We start from the raw sequence: 19,527 nt of genomic DNA on the forward strand, positions 1-19,527 counted from the left end.
TGATAAAACCAATCATTTTCAACAAGGGTTACCTGCACCCATAATTACAGAGTAACACTTCACATTTACATTATGCTGTGTGTCCATGGACATCCTTGAATTCATGGCATTCATTCATTTAGCTGGAGCTCTTGGGCACAAAGGTAAAAGAAACAATCCGTACTTCACTGTTTAAGAGTGAAGGAGAGAAAGGTGATGTGATTTGCCCAGGCCACCCTATAAGCAAGGTGGCAGAGATGTCAAGAGATCCCAGGACTTCTAACTCTCATTCCGGCAGGCTGCTGAGGGGATGCTCCAGGGACAGGGTAGCCAAGGGCTCCTTGGGCTTAGGCTGCCAGAAAGCACTGCAGAAGTCATAGCTCCTCAGCAGAGCTCGCAGTGTGGCTGCTCCTGTGCAGCCAGTCATGAAAAGAGTTGTTGCAATACAGCACTGCTCCACGACCAAGACGCTAAGCAGCAGGGATTGCTTGCTTGGTGGTGGAGAGGTATATGAGCACTGACCGGACTAACTGGGAGGGAGGCAAGGACGGCGGATTGATGGGGGCTCTCCCGTAGGCTCATTAACAGGCTCTACAAGCTTCTTAAATAGCACACCTGCACCCAGCACACTTATTGAGCCAAGCTTGTAAAGCGCCGTTACGTTGATTCATTTAACCCCAGCATGCCGTACATGGTGCTGATATCACTGCCTTACTCATTTGAAACCTGCAGCTCAAACGTTAAGCGGTTTCATCAAAACCACACAACCACCTCAGTGTGGGGGGCATATCCAGCACTAGCTCCTAGCTCCTTCCCCTCCAACCTCCTTCCACACAGAAACAGGCCTGTTTCCACTAGAAACCATTCTTTGGTCTGCAGGGCCCACACCCTGCAGGTGACTGTACAGCACATTCTGGAGCTGCCGTGGTGCTGGAGATGTAGGGGAATTCTGCTTAGCTGGAGTCACTGGCTATCTTCAGGCCTAAAACAATGTACAGGAATATAGGCTGACAGACCAAGATTTACGCTATTATTAAAAGACAGCATTATCACAAAGACCTTGAAACAAGCAAAGCTGTTAAAATAATGGCCAAGGGTAACTCTATAGTTACCTCGAGGTAAGCCTGTTAGCACCTGCAATGATCTAGGCAGGAGCTGCGGCTCAAAGACGACGTTTCTGTCCCTAGCAAACACTAAAAACAGCCCCAGCAGGCCTCCCCAAGCATATACTTTGTTTCAGGAGAATGAGATTTGCTAAGAAAACAAACAAAAGAAATAAAGAAAAAAAAGGAAAACAAGCAAACAAAAAAAAGCCTCTACATTTTCTACATTGTATTTGTGTAATGCATTTGTGTAATGCTATGCTAATTTTTAGAACACAGTTGCTTTGTCTTCCTACAAGTTCCTTTTCATCTATGACAAGAGGGGAAAGGAAGCATAAAACCAACCTAGATGAATGGGAACACGAAGAAATCAACAATACATGAAATTCATAATAAAGCTGCTAATGCTGTGACTGCTGTGGGTTGGTGTGTCTTTGGCTATTGCAATGACACGTTAACACTGCAGTGACAGCGGTGCTAGCGGGAGGATATAATCAGCATAAGAATTTGCTACCTCAGCTTTCTTCACCAGAGTTTTGCCATGTAAAACACATCTCAATAAATACAAATTTTAATTGGGGAAAAAAAGCTTACTACTTCACTTTATCTCCCCTCATCTTTTGGAGAAGAGCTGAATGAGAAATGCTGAATGGTTTACACACTGGGAAGTGCAGAACAAAGAGGTGAAGTGTATCTATGGCAGAAAGCAGTTAAAACCCCCCCTAGACAAATGCACTCTAGTTTTTCATAAACCACACCACAAAACTTAGGGCATGCCTCAACACATGCCAAGGCTCAGGAACTAGACTTCTGAAAAAGCACACTTTCTTAAAGGCACATCACATTCTGCTATAGCAGCAGAGGAGGGCCAAGGCATGAAGGAAGGAGATGTGACTACCAGAAAAAAAAATAACAGTAAAGGGGGAAATGAAGTTACCAGCCTTGGGTCTCATCAATTTCTTCGTTAAAATATGCATGCCGAGTTTCTAATTAAAAACAAACAAACAAACAAAACTAAGTGAATAAAGAAACTATGAAACTAATTATTAGGCACGTTAGTATTATTATTAGAACACACCCCTGCTGACTGCAACCTCTGGCGATAAAGGCAGTCTCAAGGACAGTTTTTGCCTGTTTGTTGAGGCTAGGGACTCAAGTCTATAACTGCAATTTTAAGAGTAAAGTCCTCATCAGTGAGCAAACCAAATGTTTAAAATATTTTGTGGTCTTATTAAATGCTCACGACATAGTGGCAAATCAATCTTACAAAGTAACAGAGCTCATTACACAAATGGCTTTTTTTCCTTCCTGAGTTCTATATGAATTCTTTCCTAAATTGCCTATCTTGCACCATTTTAATCGGATCCCAGAACACCATGACCTTGATGTAGAAACTACAGTATCTCAGTGCTGTCTTCTACAGCTATATATGGTAGAGTGGCTTCCAAATCTGTAAGCCCTGAAAGATCAGAACTGTGTTCTGCATAGTACTCTTTTTCTTATATCCAAACATTTCTGATTCAAGGTCTTCCAAGAAGGCTCTGATTGCCTTGGAAGGTCACCAAGATAAAGAACCCACTTAGCTGAGTTTCTAATAAACTGCACTGGTGGCCAGCTGTTAGTTATGAGTGATGTCCTGGCTTTACTCTCAGAGCCAGCATATTGCTTGAGTGATGTGCTCTTTCTATGAGAATGTGAGTATGGCTGGAAGCATGAACCATGCCTTGAGACTGCTGCCACCTCCTGTGCATTAAGTCAGGGAGGTCACTTCAGTACTGAGCAATGCATGAGAAAGCTCTGCACGTTCAGGGCATCTTGGACTTTTGGGTGGCACTACACTGCTGTTATTTAAGCAGTACTTTAGCTCTTTGGAACAGATCTTGTAGTCCCATAAAAGTCACAGAAGACAGGCTCTCAATATAAATGATTTCTTTCAGAAAATGTATGCCCCTTGGCATCACAAAGACATTTTTCCAAGTGGAAGAACAACCAAGAAAGATCTGAAAGATAATCCAGAATTGCAACAGCTAGCTGTGTAGTTGGAGTCTGTAGACTTCAGCAGGATGCTTTTATTAGGGATGTTAAAATGGAGGCCTTTTGCCATTTTCCCATACACATCTGCTCAGACAGTCCCTGCAGACTGAGATACCAAGCAGCAGAAAAGCCAAGTGTAAAAAGGCCCTCATCAGACAAATCATTTTACACTTGCACCTTTAAAACTTCATTTCACCATATGAGCAGTACTGTCACTTCCCAGTGTGTAGCACATAAGTTATTTCTGAAAGCATTCTGAAAAAACACTAATCTGGAATTTTCTAGACTCCATGGTAATGTTTGGAAGAATTCCTTTCAGTCTCCCTCCAGCTTGTTAGCTGGTCTTGGTCTTCAAACAAGTCTATGTGACAGCATTGCTCAAATTATGAATCACAGAATCATAAAATCAAGCAGGTTGGAAGAGAGCTCCAAGTTCACCCAGCCCAACCTAGCACCTAGGCCTGGCCAGTCACCCAGACCATGGCACTAAGTGCCCCAGCCAGGCTTGGCTGCAACACCTCCAGGCACGGCAACTCCACCACCTCCCTGGGCAGCCCATTCCAATGCCAATCACTCTCTCTGACAACAACTTCCTCCTAACATCCAGCCTAGACCTCTCTTGGCACAGCTTGAGACTGTGTCCCCTTCTTCTGTTGCTGGTTGCCTGGCAGCAGAGCCCAACCCCACCTGGCTACAGCCTCCCATCAGGTAGCTGTAGACAGCAGTGAGGTCTTCCCTGAAACTCCTCACAGGGCTGTGCTCCTGGCACCTCCCCAGCCTTGCTGCCCTTCTCTGGACACATTCAAGCATCTCAACATCTCTCTTACACTGAAGGGCACAGACTGAGCTCCCCCACCCAAAAGTAGTCAGGTTTAAGGTCATACTTGGAACAAGGTTCTGAAATACTCTGCTGGACTGCTGCAATGTTGGTACTGAACAAGAGCCCTGGGCTGTGTTTCTAGGATGCATGGCTCCTTCATACAGAAAGCTGCAGACCAGACAGTCCTGAGGCATGCAGCCAGCATTTTCTTGACTTGCTTTCTGAAGAGCATACTTCATTTTGGGAATACCATTGGGAAAAAAAGGCAACCCAAAAAACCTCTAATGAGTGGGAAAGCCTGGGCTGTGATCACCTCCATGTTCAAATCTCTGCCTCAGGTCCTTTTAAGATAAGTAGGTTGGTACCAAACTTCACAACTTTGACATTTCCAAGGTGAGACAAGGTGGTTGCTGAGGGGAGGATCACGGCAGAACAGAACAGCTTGGCCTCACAGAGAAACAGCAGCCTTTGCTCATTCTGACTCTTAAGAACTCACAAACCCATTTCTGTCAGCCTGTTGGTTTAATTTCATGTCCACCCTGAGCCACATGCCAGGTTTTAGCCACACCAGCCTCAGGCGACGGCAAGGGCAAATGGCATCTAGGGTGGCCTGCTAAGACCTCACTGCCTGATGGTTAGGCCAGTGGCCCATGACTGAAACACCTCAACTCCCATAAACATTTATAAATGCAACAGTGTGACTTTTGTACAAAAGATGTGCATCTTTGTTTTCCAGGTGGAATGAAAAGAGCAGTGGCAGCATGGAAAACATGACAGGCAGGGACTCTCTCTGGTCCCCTGCTCCCTCAGGCAGCTCACAGGACCAGTAACGTGGCACCTCCTGTTCAGACAGGAACAAAAGTCTGAGGACACTACCCCTCCTTGGGGGCAGATGGCAGAGCACTGCTGGATAAGGAATTGGGTGGATGTTGACATGCAGACAGTGGTGATCAAGGGCACAATGTCCACCTGCAGACCAGTGACAAGTGGCCCCCTCAGGGGTCAGTGCTGGCACCAGTGCTGTGGAACATCTTTGTCAGTGATATGGACAGAGGAATTGGTGCACCCTGAGCAAGTCTGCAGATGGCACCAAGCTGTGTGGCACAGTGGACTTGCTAGAGGGCAGAGATCCATCCAGAAGGACCTGGGCAGGCTGCAGAGCTGTGCCCAGGCCAACCTCATGACATTCAACAGAGCCAAGTATAAAGTCCTGCATCTGTGTCGGCACAATCCCAAGCACAGCTCCAGGCTGGTGGGGAGTGGCTGAGAGCAGCCCTGAGGAACAGGCCCTGGGAGTCTGGGCTGATGCAAAGCTCAACAGGAGCCTGCAGTGTGAGTGCAGCCCAGACACAACCCTGTGCTGGGTGCAGCAAGAGCAGTGCGGGCACAGGGCAAGGGAGGGGATTGTGCCCCTTGGCTCTGCTCTCCTCACACCCCACCTGCAGTCCTGTGTGCAGTTCTGGAGCTCCCAGCACAATAAGGGCATGGAAATGTTGGAGCCAGTCCAGAGGAGGCTATGAAGATGCTCAGAGGGCTGCAGCAGCTCTGATCTGAGGACAGGCTGAGAGAGTTTGGGCTCTACAGCCTGGAGAAGAGAAGGCCTCGAGGAGACCTTGGAAGTGGCCTTCCAGTATCTGAAGGGGTTACAGGAAGGCTGGGGAGGGACTATTGACCAGGTCTTGTAATGACAGGATGAGAGGTAATAGGTTTGAACTGGCAGAGGAGAGATTGAAACTGGATGTTAGAAAAGGTTTTTTTTTACAGTGAGGGTGGTGAGACACTGGCACAGGTTGCCCAGAGAGGTTGTGGCTGTTCCCTCCCTGGAGGTGTTCAAGGCCAGGTTGGATGAGGGCCTGAGCAGGGGGTTGGAACTGGATTAGGTTGGAAGGGACTTCAAAACTCAACTATTCTATGATTCTATGCTTCCTGCATGACACTCTCATGCCCCTGACAAACAAACAGAACCTCCTTGCCTTGCATTTTTTCTCTATTCTCTACACTCTGGCATTAAATGTGGGCCAAAACAGTACTTATAAGTGCCCCTTTTTAATTTCATCACTCTTTGGAAGTGGGTCAGAGCAGTAAGGTGTACCAGCAGCTTAAACCAGCCAGGGCATTTGGACCTTTCCAGGGTGCACTGAAGGTGGTCCACACACACACACTCACTCTCAGAGCGCACCTGAAATGCAGCTGCAGCACTGAGTCTCCAGTTTTGTCACCCATCTGCTTTTCACACATCCCTAAAGCTTTAGTCCCTGCTGTGGCAGTTAGGAAACAGCAGTCAAAAGACATTGAGACATACAAGCTTTTTTTTTTCCCCTCCACTCAGACAGGGCAGATTTGGAATTAATTTTGTCCTGTGTAATGTTTTGGCTTGGTTTGTATTTATTCCAAGTGAGTTCACCCATTTCTACTGCAGAAATAAAAGGTCATGAAACCAATTAATTCTCTCTCTCTTTTAAAAGGAATGAATCCCTCCTAGGGAGACAATCACCAGTGAAGTGTATTAAAAGAAAAGACAATGCAAAACTATATGCTGTGGGACTATAATCACAGCTGGATACAACTATAAATTGCGCAAGGGTATTTTGGATGAAATTTGCTTCCACAAATTTGTAGGCTGTCTGTTTAATTTGGCTGATGAATACGAGGGGAGGGAAACGTAAACCAAAACTCTGCACTTTTCTTTGTTAGAAAAACCACACAAAAAAGCCATCTTACTTTCTGCAGAATAGTCCCCCTCTAAGCCACGAGGCAGATGTAAGGGACCTGCTGCGACATTTCAGTGCTGGGCCCCATCCTCTTTAACATCTTCATAGATGACCTGGATGAGGGCATGGAGTCAGTCATCAGCAGGTTTGCAGATGACACTAATATGGGGGCATATGTGACTGAGTTGGAGGGCAGAAGGGCTCTGCAGCAGGACCTTGACTGCCTGGACAGATGGGCAGAGTCCAAAGGGATGGTGTTCAATAGCTCCAAGTGCAGGGTGCTGCACTTTGGCCACAACAACCCCATGCAGAGATACAGGCTGGGGTCGGAGTGGCTGGAGAGCAGCCAAACAGAGAGGGATCTGGGGGTGCTGATTGATACCTGCCTGAACATGAGCCAGCAGTGTGCCCAGGTGGCCAAGAGAGCCAGTGGCATCCTGGCCTGCATCAGGAATGGTGTGGCCAGCAGGAGCAGGGAGGTCATTCTGCCCCTGTACTCTGCACTGGTTAGACCACACCTTGAGTACTGTGTTCAGTTCTGGGCCCCCCAGTTTAGGAGGGACATTGAGATGCTTGAGCGTGTCCAGAGAAGGGCGACGAGGCTGGGGAGAGGCCTTGAGCACAGCCCTACGAGGAGAGGCTGAGGGAGCTGGGATTGGTTAGCCTGGAGAACAGGAGGCTCAGGGGAGACCTTATTGCTGTCTACAACTACCTGAGGGGTGGTTGTGGCCAGGAGGAGGTTGCTCTCTTCTCTCAGGTGGCCAGCACCAGAACAAGAGGACACAGCCTCAGGCTGTGCCAGGGGAAATTTAGGCTGGAGGTGAGGAGAAAGTTCTTCACTGAGAGAGTCATTGGACACTGGAATGGGCTGCCCGGGGAGGTGGTGGAGTCGCCATCCCTGGAGCTGTTCAAGGCAGGATTGGACGTGGCACTTGGTGCCATGGTCTAGCCTTGAGCTCTGTGGTAAAGGGTTGGACTTGATGATCTGTGAGGTCTCTTCCAACCTTGGTGATACTGTGATACCACAGCACTGGTCAGGCCACACCTTGAGTGCTGTGTCCAGTTCTGGGCTCCTCAATTCAAAAGAGATGTTGAGGTGCTGGAACGTGTCCAGAGAAGGGCAACAAAGCTGGTGAGGGGCCTGGAACACAAACCCTATGAGGAGAGGCTGAGGGAGCTGGGGGTGTTTAGCCTAGAGAAGAGGAGGCTCGGGGCGACCTCATTGCTGTCTACAACTACCTGAAGGGACATTGTAGCTAGGTGGGGTTGGGCTCTTCTCCCAGGCAACCAGCAATAGAACAAGGGGACACAGTCTCAAGTTGTGCCGGGGAAAATATAGGCTGGATGTTAGGAGGAAGTTGTTGGCAGAGAGAGTGATTGGTGTTGGAATGGGCTGCCCAGGGAGGTGGTGGAGGTACCATCCCTGGAGGTGTTCAAGAAAAGACTGGATGAGGCACTTAGTGCCATGGTCTGGTTGACTGGCTAGGGCTGGGTGCTAGGTTGGACTGGATGATCTTGGAGGTCTCTTCCAACCTGGTTGATTCTATGACTTAAAGTCTCTTATACTGCCAGCAAGTTACGGCTTTTGTGATGAAAACCAAGTGCTTATAAAGTGCTGCATTTGCAGCAGCCAGGAAGTGTTTTTTCATAAAGTAGTGCTATTTCCAGTCAGCAGATACTCTGTCAGGGTGGTGAAGTTGCTCAAGGCATTATGTCTAATAATGCCTCCTTGCGTGGTAGGAACTCTGATCTGACTGTCCATCACAGTCAAGCTAGAGATTACACAGTAATCTATAAACAGTTTATGGTGGGATAGTTTGCAAATGCTCTGCTAGAAACAGAAGGCATGCACATGTGCTCTGGGGAACAGCTTTGCAATACTGAGAACCAAACGTTTAAGCATGAAGGAGACAAAGATGGGAGTGCACGCACAGAACTTTTCAAACCACTGTAGTGAAGCACCAGAGCAGCTTTTAGTTCTGCTGGCAAAGGCTGAATCCTTCCAGCAGCTGTACTGCTTGTCATTGCTGGCACAACTCAAGCTTGGTAATGGTTCAGTAGGTAGACTGCTAACCCAGTTAACAGCAGATGTGGGTATTTGGTTTAGAGAAGGTTGTACAGTTCAGAATCGGAAATTTTCTCTACTATACCCTCTCTCTGCTGCTGATACCACCAACTCCTCAGGGAACCCAGAGAGGCAGTAGCTAAAAACACCCTGGAAATTCTTAGAGGAAAAAGGGGCAGCACAAGTGAAAATTATTTCTCTCGCTTTTAAACATTTGTGGCCAGTTTACAGACCAAGATAAATTCTGCTCTAGGTAACAGCCTTGCACTGGATTATAGTGCAAGGTCTTGGTGGGAGCAGCAGATTACAGGGGACCATTTACTCCTGCAGCCAGAGGTGAGACCAAGTAATCACTTGTGCTAGTTTGAAGCAAGCTAGAATGTTTTGGTAGAAGAACTAGATAACGGGCAGTGAAATGAAAAACAATTGTGTCTACTTCTCTCACAGTCACGCTGAGAGCTCTGGGAAGAAGAAAGACTTTTTCTCCATTTTGTTTCTCACTCTTGCTTTGGCCTTAGACCTGGTCACATCTCATTAACCCTGCTCCTACTAACCTTGCTCCCTAACCTCTTGGCTGCACCTCTCTTCTTCCTGAGAACTGGGGTAAGGTTGAGAGGGCCGGGGGGAGGTGTTGGGGTGGTTTGAGAGCCCCTCCTGGGGACCTTGGTTTCTGGGAGGGGAGTTGTGCTTTTGTATTGTTTATCCTTTGTATATTTCTGTATATAATTGTATATAACTGTATATATTGTAAATAGCTGCTTGTAAATTCTGCTAGCTGTAAATAAATTGCTTCATCTATATTCCCAGGGTCCGTCTGAGTTAGCTGGGGCAAATACAAAAGTGTGGGGGGGCGGGGTAACCCCCGAAACCATCACATTTTTTTATTGGCTTTCCCAACGTGGGGCTAGATATTTCAGTGAGTGGAAATCAGCTCTGGGAATTAAGATGAAGCTAATCAAGCAGCTATTGTACTTGGTGGGGATTGCTGTGTGGCCTGTTTTCTGGTTTTTTGTGTACAACTGGATCAAAGATCAAATTGGTTATTTCTTACTTCATGTAGTTTTTAAGAAGACTAAAGTTAAGCTTTCAAACATGTTCTGGAGCTGGGGTGATTTTATTCTTGGTTATGCTGGTTTTAGTGTCACTGAGAATATTACTAGTGATATTACAAGAGTTTTTGTCAATAATGTTACAATCAATCGAGAGTCTGCTTTATCTACTGCTCTCATGAGGGTCATCCAGCCCCAAACTGAAATGCCAAATCCATGCAAGGATTTCTACTCGAAACAGAGCATGGCAGGGATGCTGGGCATTATACTGGCTCTTGTAGTTTTAAATTTCATATTAATTTTGGCATTATTGGTGAAAAATTCAAAACCAGTTTCTGTAAGAGCTAGGAAAAATTCTGTGTCTCAGAAGCAGTCTCTTTCACAGCAAAACAAGGGAACACAGTTATCGGCTTCCCCCTTGCCAGCCTCTGCCCCTCCTTCTCCAAGTGCTGGGAACACAGCCAGTGTTCCTGCCAATAACGTAAACAATGATAAGGATAACCAAAACAAGCCGCAGAGTTTAGCAGGAGCCTCAGGAGCACAGGCAAATACCCAAAATCAGAATGTTCCTAGCAAAAATGAAAACAAGTCAGGGTTGGCAGGCATCCCAGGAGGACAGGCAAATAATAATACTACTAGTGTTGGTAACGCTAGCTCAGTCAGTCCAAATCCTAATGACACCAGCTCAGCTAATTCAAACCCCCAGCCAGCAGACCAGAATCAGAATCCTCCTGTTAAAAGCAAGGCAGATTTGAACTCACAAGCTCCAGGTCAGACCCCTAAGGATACAAATGCTCCAGGTCAGACCCCTAAGGATTCAAACCCTCCAAGTCAGACTCCTAAAGATTCAAATCCTCCAGCAGACACATCCAAGTCTGTTGCTGCTCAGGCCCTTCTGGCACCTGCTAAAGCAAAAGCTAAGACAAAGAGTGGTTCGCAGGAGGATGTAAGAGATGGAACCTCTGGTGATCAGCAGCAAGAGGAGGAAGAGGAGGCAGTTAGTCTGCGAGACCTTGTAGATGTGCTGAGACAACAATACTCAAGTGAGAGGAGCGCTGTGAGGTTAGCTGCCAGGAGAGAGGATGGTTCCAATGAGTTTAGGAATGCTATGAGGAAGATTGTGTTAGGCCAGGCACCACCAGAACAACAACAGGAAGAAGAGGAGGAAGATGACATCCAAGGCTCCAAGGATCCACTCAGAGAGGTCAGGGAAGTTAGGAAGGAATACACAAGGGAATCAGGTGAGCCAATCCTAAGCTGGCTAGTGAGATGCCGTGGCATTGGTGCTAATGCCCTGCAGGTAGGAGACAAGTCTGCCAAGCAGCTGGGACCACTCACTAAGGAGAGTGGAGTGGACAAACACCTGGCAAGTCCTCTTGGTAGGGTTAGCTTATGGACACGCCTTCTATTGGCTGTGGCTATGAGATATCCTTCCCGGGATGATTTGCCATGGGCTGCCAAGAAATGGAACACCGTTGAGCAGGGAATTAAGCTTCTGAAGGAGTTTGCTGTGAAGGAAGTGCTTTATGGAGATCATGGTACTCATGAGCCTGATGATATTCCTTTGGGAACAGGTCTCATGAAGAAGCTTATTAAGCTTGCTCCTTCATCCTATGCTAACATCTTGGCCAGTAAATTTCTAGCAAGGAGTGATAATGGAAGGTCTTTCACTGTTGGTGAATTCACTGATCAGCTCAGGCAGATTGAGGACAGCTTGTCACATTCTGGTATAATCTGTGCCATACAAACTATGACTGCTGAAATAAAGGGCATGAAAGATGGCTTTGAGAATACCATGAAAGAACTGAAGGAGGACCTTACAACCTCAATTTCCAATCTGGTAAAGGATACCATTCCTGCATCATCTGAATGGGTGCATGTTTCTGCAGTCAGGAACAGACGCCCACCTCCTGCAAGGCAATTCCAGCCTAGGAGGAGACAAATTCCACCCAGACAGCAGCAATCACGTGCGTCACTGTGGATACTTCTGCGTGACACATATGGGGAGAACATGAACAAATGGGATGGTAAACCTACTTCAGCTCTTTCAAAGAGAGTCAGGGATCTGCAGAGTGGCAGAAACAGAGGCAATAATGCCAGGAAAGTAGCTGTCACTTCTTCAGCTCCTGAGAGCAACTGCAATTGTTCCAACAGTTGCAGTTCCTCTCGCAACAACACCAATCACTGTGTACACCCTACATGCCATGTTCAGCATTAGGGGTGCCCTGCCTCCAGCCAGGAGGAGGAAAGGGATAGTGGAGAGAACCGAATCTATTGGAATGTATTCATTAGGTGGCCTGGCAGTTCAAGAGTTCGGAAATACAGGGCTTTAGTTGACACAGGTGCTCAGTGTACTTTATTGCCATCAAATTGCAAAGGGACAGAGTCCATTTCTATTTTTGGAATCACTGGTGGATCTCAAGAGTTAACTAAGTTACAGGCTGAGATCAGTTTAACTGGTAAAGAGTGGAAGACACATACTATTGTAACTGGTCCTGATGCGCCTTGCATTTTGGGAATTGACTTTTTGAGACAAGGTTGTTTCAAAGATCCTAAGGGTCATAAATGGGCTTTTGGAATAGCATCTGTAGAGATTGAGGATGATAAATTGAAATTGTCTGTTAGACCTGAACTTTCTGATGAATCTGCAGTTGTGGGACATCATGACATAGAGGACCTGGAAGTGCCAATTGCAACTCAAACTGTTCATCATAGGCAGTACAGAACTAACCGTGACTCTTTGTTGCCCATTCATCAGCTGATTCGTCAACTGGAGAGTCAGGCTGTCATCGAGAAAGCTCATTCACCTTTCAACAGTCCCATCTGGCCTGTGCGCAAACCTACGGGCGACTGGAGACTGACAGTTGACTTTCGTGCCCTCAACGAGGTGACGCCACCCATGAGTGCAGCTGTGCCGGACATGCTGGAACTCCAGTACGAGCTGGAATCGAAGGAGGCTAAATGGTATGCAACCATAGACATTGCTAATGCTTTCTTCTCTATTCCCATAGCAAAGGAGTGCAGGCCTCAGTTTGCATTCACCTGGAGAGGAATCCAGTACCAGTTCAATCGTTTGCCTCAGGGGTGGAAACACAGCTCAACCATCTGTCACTCAGTCATCCACAATGCACTGGAGAAAGGTAAAGCTCCAGAGCACATCCAGTACATCGACGACATCATTGTGTGGGGCCAAACTGCTGAGGAAGTCTTCGAGAAAGGTAACAAAATCATTGACATTCTGTTGCAAGCAGGTTTTGCCATTAAGAGAGACAAGGTCAAAGGACCTGCCAAAGAAATTCAGTTTCTGGGAGTGCGGTGGCAGGATGGTCGCCGTTACATTCCTCAGGATGTGATCAACAAAGTCTCTACCATGGCAGTTCCCACCAGTAAGAAGGACACACTTTCTTTTCTTGGTGTGGTGGGATTTTGGAGACTACACATTCCTGGTTTCAGTCAGATTGTCAAACCTCTGCATGATGTGACTCGTAAGAGAAACAATTTCGAGTGGGGACCTGAACAACAAGCAGCCTTTGATCAAATCAAACGAGAAGTAGTCCATGCAGTGGGCTTAGGACCTGTGAGATCTGGTCCGGACATTAAAAACATTCTGTACACGGCTGCCAGTGACAATGGTCCAACTTGGAGTCTTTGGCAGAGAGCTCCAAATGAGACACGTGGTCGTCCACTTGGTTTTCTGGGGACGTTGTTACAGAGGTTCAGAGACAAATTACACTGCAACTGAGAAAGAGATTCTAGCAGCCTATGAGGGAGTGAAAGCAGCTTCTGAAGTGATTGGAACTGAGTCACAATTGCTTTTAGCTCCTAGACTGCCAGTTCTTAACTGGATGTTCAAAGGCAAAGGTTCATCACCACATCATGCCACAGATGCAACCTGGTCTAAATGGATGGCTTTGATAACCCAGCGAGCACGAATGAGTAATCTTGACCAACCTGGTCTGGTGGAGGTGATCACCAACTGGCCGGAAGGCACAGACTGTTCCAAACCTCCGGAGGAGAAAATAACTCGTGCTGAGGAAGCTCCTCCCTATGGTGATCTCTCTGATCAGGAAAAGAACTATGCTTTGTTCACAGATGGTTCCTGTCGTCTTGTTGGGAACAAGCGAAGATGGAAGTCAGCAGTTTGGAGTCCAACCAGGAGAGTTACCGAAACGAAAGATGGCGAAGGAGAATCCAGTCAGTTCGCTGAGGTAAAAGCTGTTCAACTTGCTCTTGATGTGGCTGAACGTGAGAATTGGCCTATCCTTTACCTCTACACCGACTCGTGGATGGTAGCCAATGCTCTATGGGGTTGGCTAAAGGACTGGAAGAAGAATGGTTGGCAGAGGAAAGGAAAGCCTATTTGGTGTGCTGATCTATGGCAGGACATTGATGCACGGCTGGAGAGAACTCCAGTGAAGGTGCGGCACGTAGATGCACACATGCCTAAGAGCAGAGTAACTGAGGAACATCAACATAACCAGCAGGCAGACCAAGCTGCTAAGATTGCTCAAGTTGATACCAACTCTGAACTTGACATTGACCTTGATTGGAAACACCGAGGTGAGCTGTTCTTAGCTCGGTGGGCCCATGATTCATCTGGACATCAAGGCAGAGATGGAACATACCGATGGGCTCGTGATAGGTCAATTGACTTGTCCATGGACGCTATCACCCAAGTCATCTATGACTGTGACATTTGTGCTGCTATTAAGCAGGCTAAGCGAATCAAGCCCTTATGGTATGGTGAGAGATGGTCAAAGTACAAGTATGGTGAAGCCTGGCAGATTGACTACATCACTTTACCTCGATCTCGTTCTGGCAAGCAGTATGTGCTAACGATGGTAGAAGCCAGCACCGGATGGTTGGAAACCTATCCAGTTCCACATGCTACTGCATGTAACACCATTGTTGGTTTGGAGAGACAGATCTTATGGAGACATGGAACTCCAGAGAGAATTGAGTCAGACAATGGCACTCATTTCAAGAACAATCTTGTAAAAAACTGGGCCAAAGAGCATGGTATTGAATGGATCTATCACATACCCTACTATGCACCAGCTTCAGGGAAGATTGAACGCTACAATGGTTTGCTGAAAACCACCCTAAAAGCCATGGGGGGTGGAACTCTGAAAAACTGGGACAAACATCTAGCACAAGCTACTTGGTTGGTAAATAGTAGAGGTTCAGTAAATAGAGCAGGACCTGCACAATCAGATTTGGTCCAAACAGTAGACGGTGATAAAGTTCCTGTTGTACATGAGAAGAATCTGTTAGGGAAAACTGTTTGGGTATTTTCTCCTTCGGGCGAAGGGAAACCTGTCCGAGGGGTGGTATCTGCTGAGGGTCCTGGTCATACATACTGGGTAATGCAGGAGAATGGTGAAATCCAGTGTATTCCACAGAGAAATTTAACTTTAGCTGAGAGAGTTTAAATTCAAGTTGTTAGGAGTTTTCTGTTCTAGGTAACATCGGCGCCCAACACTGAGAGAATCTACAATAGAATCTACAGTACGTGAGCACGAACCCAACGTCACCTGGGAGTCCCTGTTCTGAGCTTTTGAATCACCTACATCTGATTGAAGTGTGAACTGAATTGTATATATAGTTTTAGTGTAAATATTGGTTTAGATTAGATTGGATAATTCTCAGCGATACTCTGAGCGAAGTAGACAGGGGTGGATTGTGCTAGTTTGAAGCAAGCTAGAATGTTTTGGTAGAAGAACTAGATAACGGGCAGTGAAATGAAAAACAATTGTGTCTACTTCTCTCACAGTCACGCTGAGAGCTCTGGGAAGAAGAAAGACTTTTTCTCCATTTTGTTTCTCACTCTTGCTTTGGCCTTAGACCTGGTCACATCTCATTAACCCTGCTCCTACTAACCTTGCTCCCTAACCTCTTGGCTGCACCTCTCTTCTTCCTGAGAACTGGGGTAAGGTTGAGAGGGCCGGGGGGAGGTGTTGGGGTGGTTTGAGAGCCCCTCCTGGGGACCTTGGTTTCTGGGAGGGGAGTTGTGCTTTTGTATTGTTTATCCTTTGTATATTTCTGTATATAATTGTATATAACTGTATATATTGTAAATAGCTGCTTGTAAATTCTGCTAGCTGTAAATAAATTGCTTCATCTATATTCCCAGGGTCCGTCTGAGTTAGCTGGGGCAAATACCAAAAGTGTGGGGGGGCGGGGTAACCCCCGAAACCATCACATCACTGTAGCAAAATCCAGCTACCACTGTAATGAGGCGGCATGGAATAGACATTCTCATCATGTACCACTTGATACAAATTGGCAAGAAATTGGCATGCACTGCCACCAAGTAAATCCAAACAGAAGTTTTCCACATCAGAAATGCTTTAGAAAGACCTCTTTGCTTAAAAACACAGGAAAAAAAGCTGAAGCCATGGCACTTTAATAATAAAGAAATCTTTAAAAGAAAATGAGTGTCTTCATACATTCAGAAAAGTCTTTTGGAAAAGGAAATTGGCAACTATTTTCTCAGAAAATGCCCAAGTCACTCTGAAAAACCAGTTACTACATGCGGAGAGAATGTGAAAAGAAAAATGGAACAACATCAAAGACAGACTTTCCTTTCACATACATGCATCCCAACCCACCCATACACACTCTTCATTAATGCCAAGCACTAACTGAAAGTGATTTCAAGAAATCTGCACAAATTTTCTCCTTCCTAAAAACCTGGAATCTCGAACACAGATCCAATTCTAGCAATGAATACTAAGGAACTCCAGAGGGTTGTGCACAGCACCGCTGCAGAAATAGCTGCAGCTGGGTAAGATACTACTACTGCTCAGCTGTTGGCTGCTGCTTCTTGCCACACCCACATATACATCAATCAAACACAGGCTATTTGCAAATTCCTCACATGCTTCAGCGCACAGTCAGTCAGGGTGGCTTAATCTGCTTCTGCGATGGTTGCCTGATGATGATCTTGGTGAAAGATGTCTGAACCCTCTCATTCAGCTCGAGGTTGCTGTCATGGGAAACATCCAAGCTTTTGTGTCACCCATTCTGGCTCTCTGCTTCAGGGTTTTTTTATCCCCAAGGACATAAGGTTATTCACAGGCAGAAATTCAAGCAGTTTTCTATACTGCTTGCTCACAACCCTGAGTCAGCTGTAAATAGATTCACAGCTGAAACTTCATGCATTGCATTTGTTATGCTGCCCTAAAGCTAGAGGGATGTAGTCTGACACGAGCTGATGTTAAAAATCCCAAAGCACTGCACTGTTATTCAGGTGTTTTCCTACAGCAGAAAATACAGTGGGTTCTGGGGGGAATTTTGGAAGAGAGATGGTAACCCTAGCATGTCAAACAAAACAAACTCTTCAGGTGTCTGGAATGGGAAGCATCTTCCAGATGCAAATTGTGTTGAAGATACACGTGCTTACCTGCTAAAGGGAGAGGAAACCAGGACTGAATAGCAAAGAGGGAAGACTCTGCAGAAGGTTTCCAAGAATCACATGAAAATTCTTGACAGGTGATACTATTTGCTTGAAAACAGTCAGCCCCTTGCAAAAAAAGGACAGCTCTGCAACAAAAGATGAACAAAAGGTTGTACTGCAAATGCTGCTGTTACAGGAATTGTTTCTCAAGAGTGCACTAATAAGACCATACATGACACATGCAGAAGTGCAGTAAGTGCAACAATCAGTTCTGTCCCACTTCATCACTGACAGAATTAAGCACTTCCTGATTTTCCTCTTTTCTGTTTTGTTTTATGCAGTGGGAGTGACTGCATTTACACCAACACTAAGAGCCACACTTACCACTAAAAAGGGCAAGAGTTTCCACGGGCACAGACAGTGCAAGGAGCTCTGTGATCCAGCACTGAGGAGGTGACAAAAAAGGTTTAAAATACTCTTTGTGGACTATGATGATCACCTTTTGACAGTGACTATCCTACAAGGCCTGGAAAAGTCTTAAGTGTATTGTTTAGAAATACTGGAATGTCTTTCTTTAGGTCATGAGATCAGTGCCTGTTCTGAGCTGATCTTGAAAAGTCTGTGAGAGACCACTATGAATACAATAAACAACCCCTGAGTGGACATCTTGGTTCAGCAGAGGATTTATAATTATGTGACTTGCAATACCAATACCTTCATAATGTCAGGATGATTTCTGTTTAAATCACTCATCAACAAATACAGAACTCTACCAAAAAAACCAAGATGTATACACACAGAAAGCAGTATTCACACAGACCTGCATCCACATTCTGAGCATGGTTCCAAATGCCTTGCAATTTGCAGAGTCATTAGTACCACCTCTAACACACAGCTAAATCTGAGTAGGAATATAGAGAGTCATTTTTGGCTTACTTTGTTCTGTGTACAAGTTGCTCTTGCTTTTATGACATTTTGTACCCACTTTGCAAGGATGTAGTAACTCTGTGTGTTTAAAAACATAAACCTGCCTGCATTTGAGAGAGCTAAGTAAGCCACTTACAGTCCCACCTTCTGTCTGCTCCTATGGGCAAAAGCTTCATTCTGTTACCTTTTATTTTAGTAAAATCTGAGGCATTAGCTTCAGTAAGTATTGTGCAAACTCAGTGAATATGGACAGCAGTGTGTTAAGGAGCATGGACACAAGCTGCTCAGTAGACAGCCTGAAGAACAGGGGAAACTATCTGCAGCTTGCAAGTTGATAGTTAAAATACCTAGGGGCAAGGTAGGGAAAGTGACCTTTCCAGTGACATGCATGCATGTGCAAGACGCCACATGAACACATCTGAAGGATGTATGTATGATTTAAAACCACAAGAAATCACAGAATCAAGAACTTCCTAACATCCAGTCTGAATCTACAATATTGATTTGTTCCATCCCCCCCAGTCCTATCACTACCTGACAACCTAGAAAATCCCTCCCCAGCTTTCTTGTAGGCCTCTTAAGATACTGAAAGGGCACAATAAGGTCACCTGGGAGCCTTCTCCTCTCCAGACTGAAGAGCCCTAACTGCCTCAGTCTCTCCTCACAGCAGAGGTGCTCCAGCCCTCTGAACATCCCCTGTGGCCTTTCTCTGGACATGTTCCAGCACATCCATATTCCTCTTATAATAGGGGCTCCAGAAATGGATGTAGTACTCCAGGTGGGGTCTCACCAGTGTGGAGTAGAGGGAGAGGATCACCTCCCTTGCCCTGCTGCCCACACTGCTCTTGATGCAGCCCAGGCTCTGATTGGCTCTATGGGCTACACGAGCATACTGACAGCTCATACCGAGCTTCACAGCCACCAGCACCTTCAAGTCCCTCTCTCCTCAGGGCTGCTCTTAAGCCAGTCACCACCCAGCCTAGAGTGGTGCTTGGGATTGCCTTGACCCAGACACGGGACCTTGCACTTGGTCTTGTTGAACTTCATGATGTGCATACTACAGTGGGCATGACCACACTACCAACAAAAACTCCCATGGACACAGATAAATGTTGTACCAGTATAGAAAAGACTGTTCTACACAAAGCATGCTGTACTGGAGTAGAGCTTCTTGAGATAGCTGGGTCTGTATCAGAAGTGCCTGCTGCACTTGTTAGGACACTGAGGTCTTCTGAAAACTAGAACTGACTGATTTCAGCTGGAAGTGGACACTATTAAAGTACACCTCTAAAAATCACAGAATGTTGGAAGGTTAGAAGGGTCCAGTCACCCTGCAATGAGCAGGGCACTAGATATGGTTGAACCATCGTGAGAACCACTGAATGTCTCCAGGAACGGGACCTCAAACACCTCCCTGGGCAACCTGTTCCAATATTTCAT

The 19,527-nt window shown here is 46.1% G+C and overlaps 1 protein-coding gene across 8 annotated transcripts in view; it reads right to left on the reverse strand.

Moving 5' to 3' along the window:
- The window catches only part of PRR5 (proline rich 5), a 95,210-nt gene that overhangs the window by 44,695 nt on the left and 30,988 nt on the right, over positions 1 to 19,527 (reverse strand). For 6 of the 8 annotated variants that reach the window (XM_064142851.1, XM_064142852.1, XM_064142854.1 and 3 more), the window contains one exon: positions 17,167 to 17,306. The exons of the other annotated variants lie outside the window; for them this stretch is intronic. The gene's annotated coding sequence lies outside the window, so the exon portion shown is untranslated. The remainder of the gene's footprint in view (positions 1 to 17,166; positions 17,307 to 19,527) is intronic. 8 annotated transcript variants of the gene reach the window in all.

This window comes from Pogoniulus pusillus, chromosome 4, assembly GCF_015220805.1.
Source record: "Pogoniulus pusillus isolate bPogPus1 chromosome 4, bPogPus1.pri, whole genome shotgun sequence".
NCBI lineage: Eukaryota > Metazoa > Chordata > Aves > Piciformes > Lybiidae > Pogoniulus > Pogoniulus pusillus.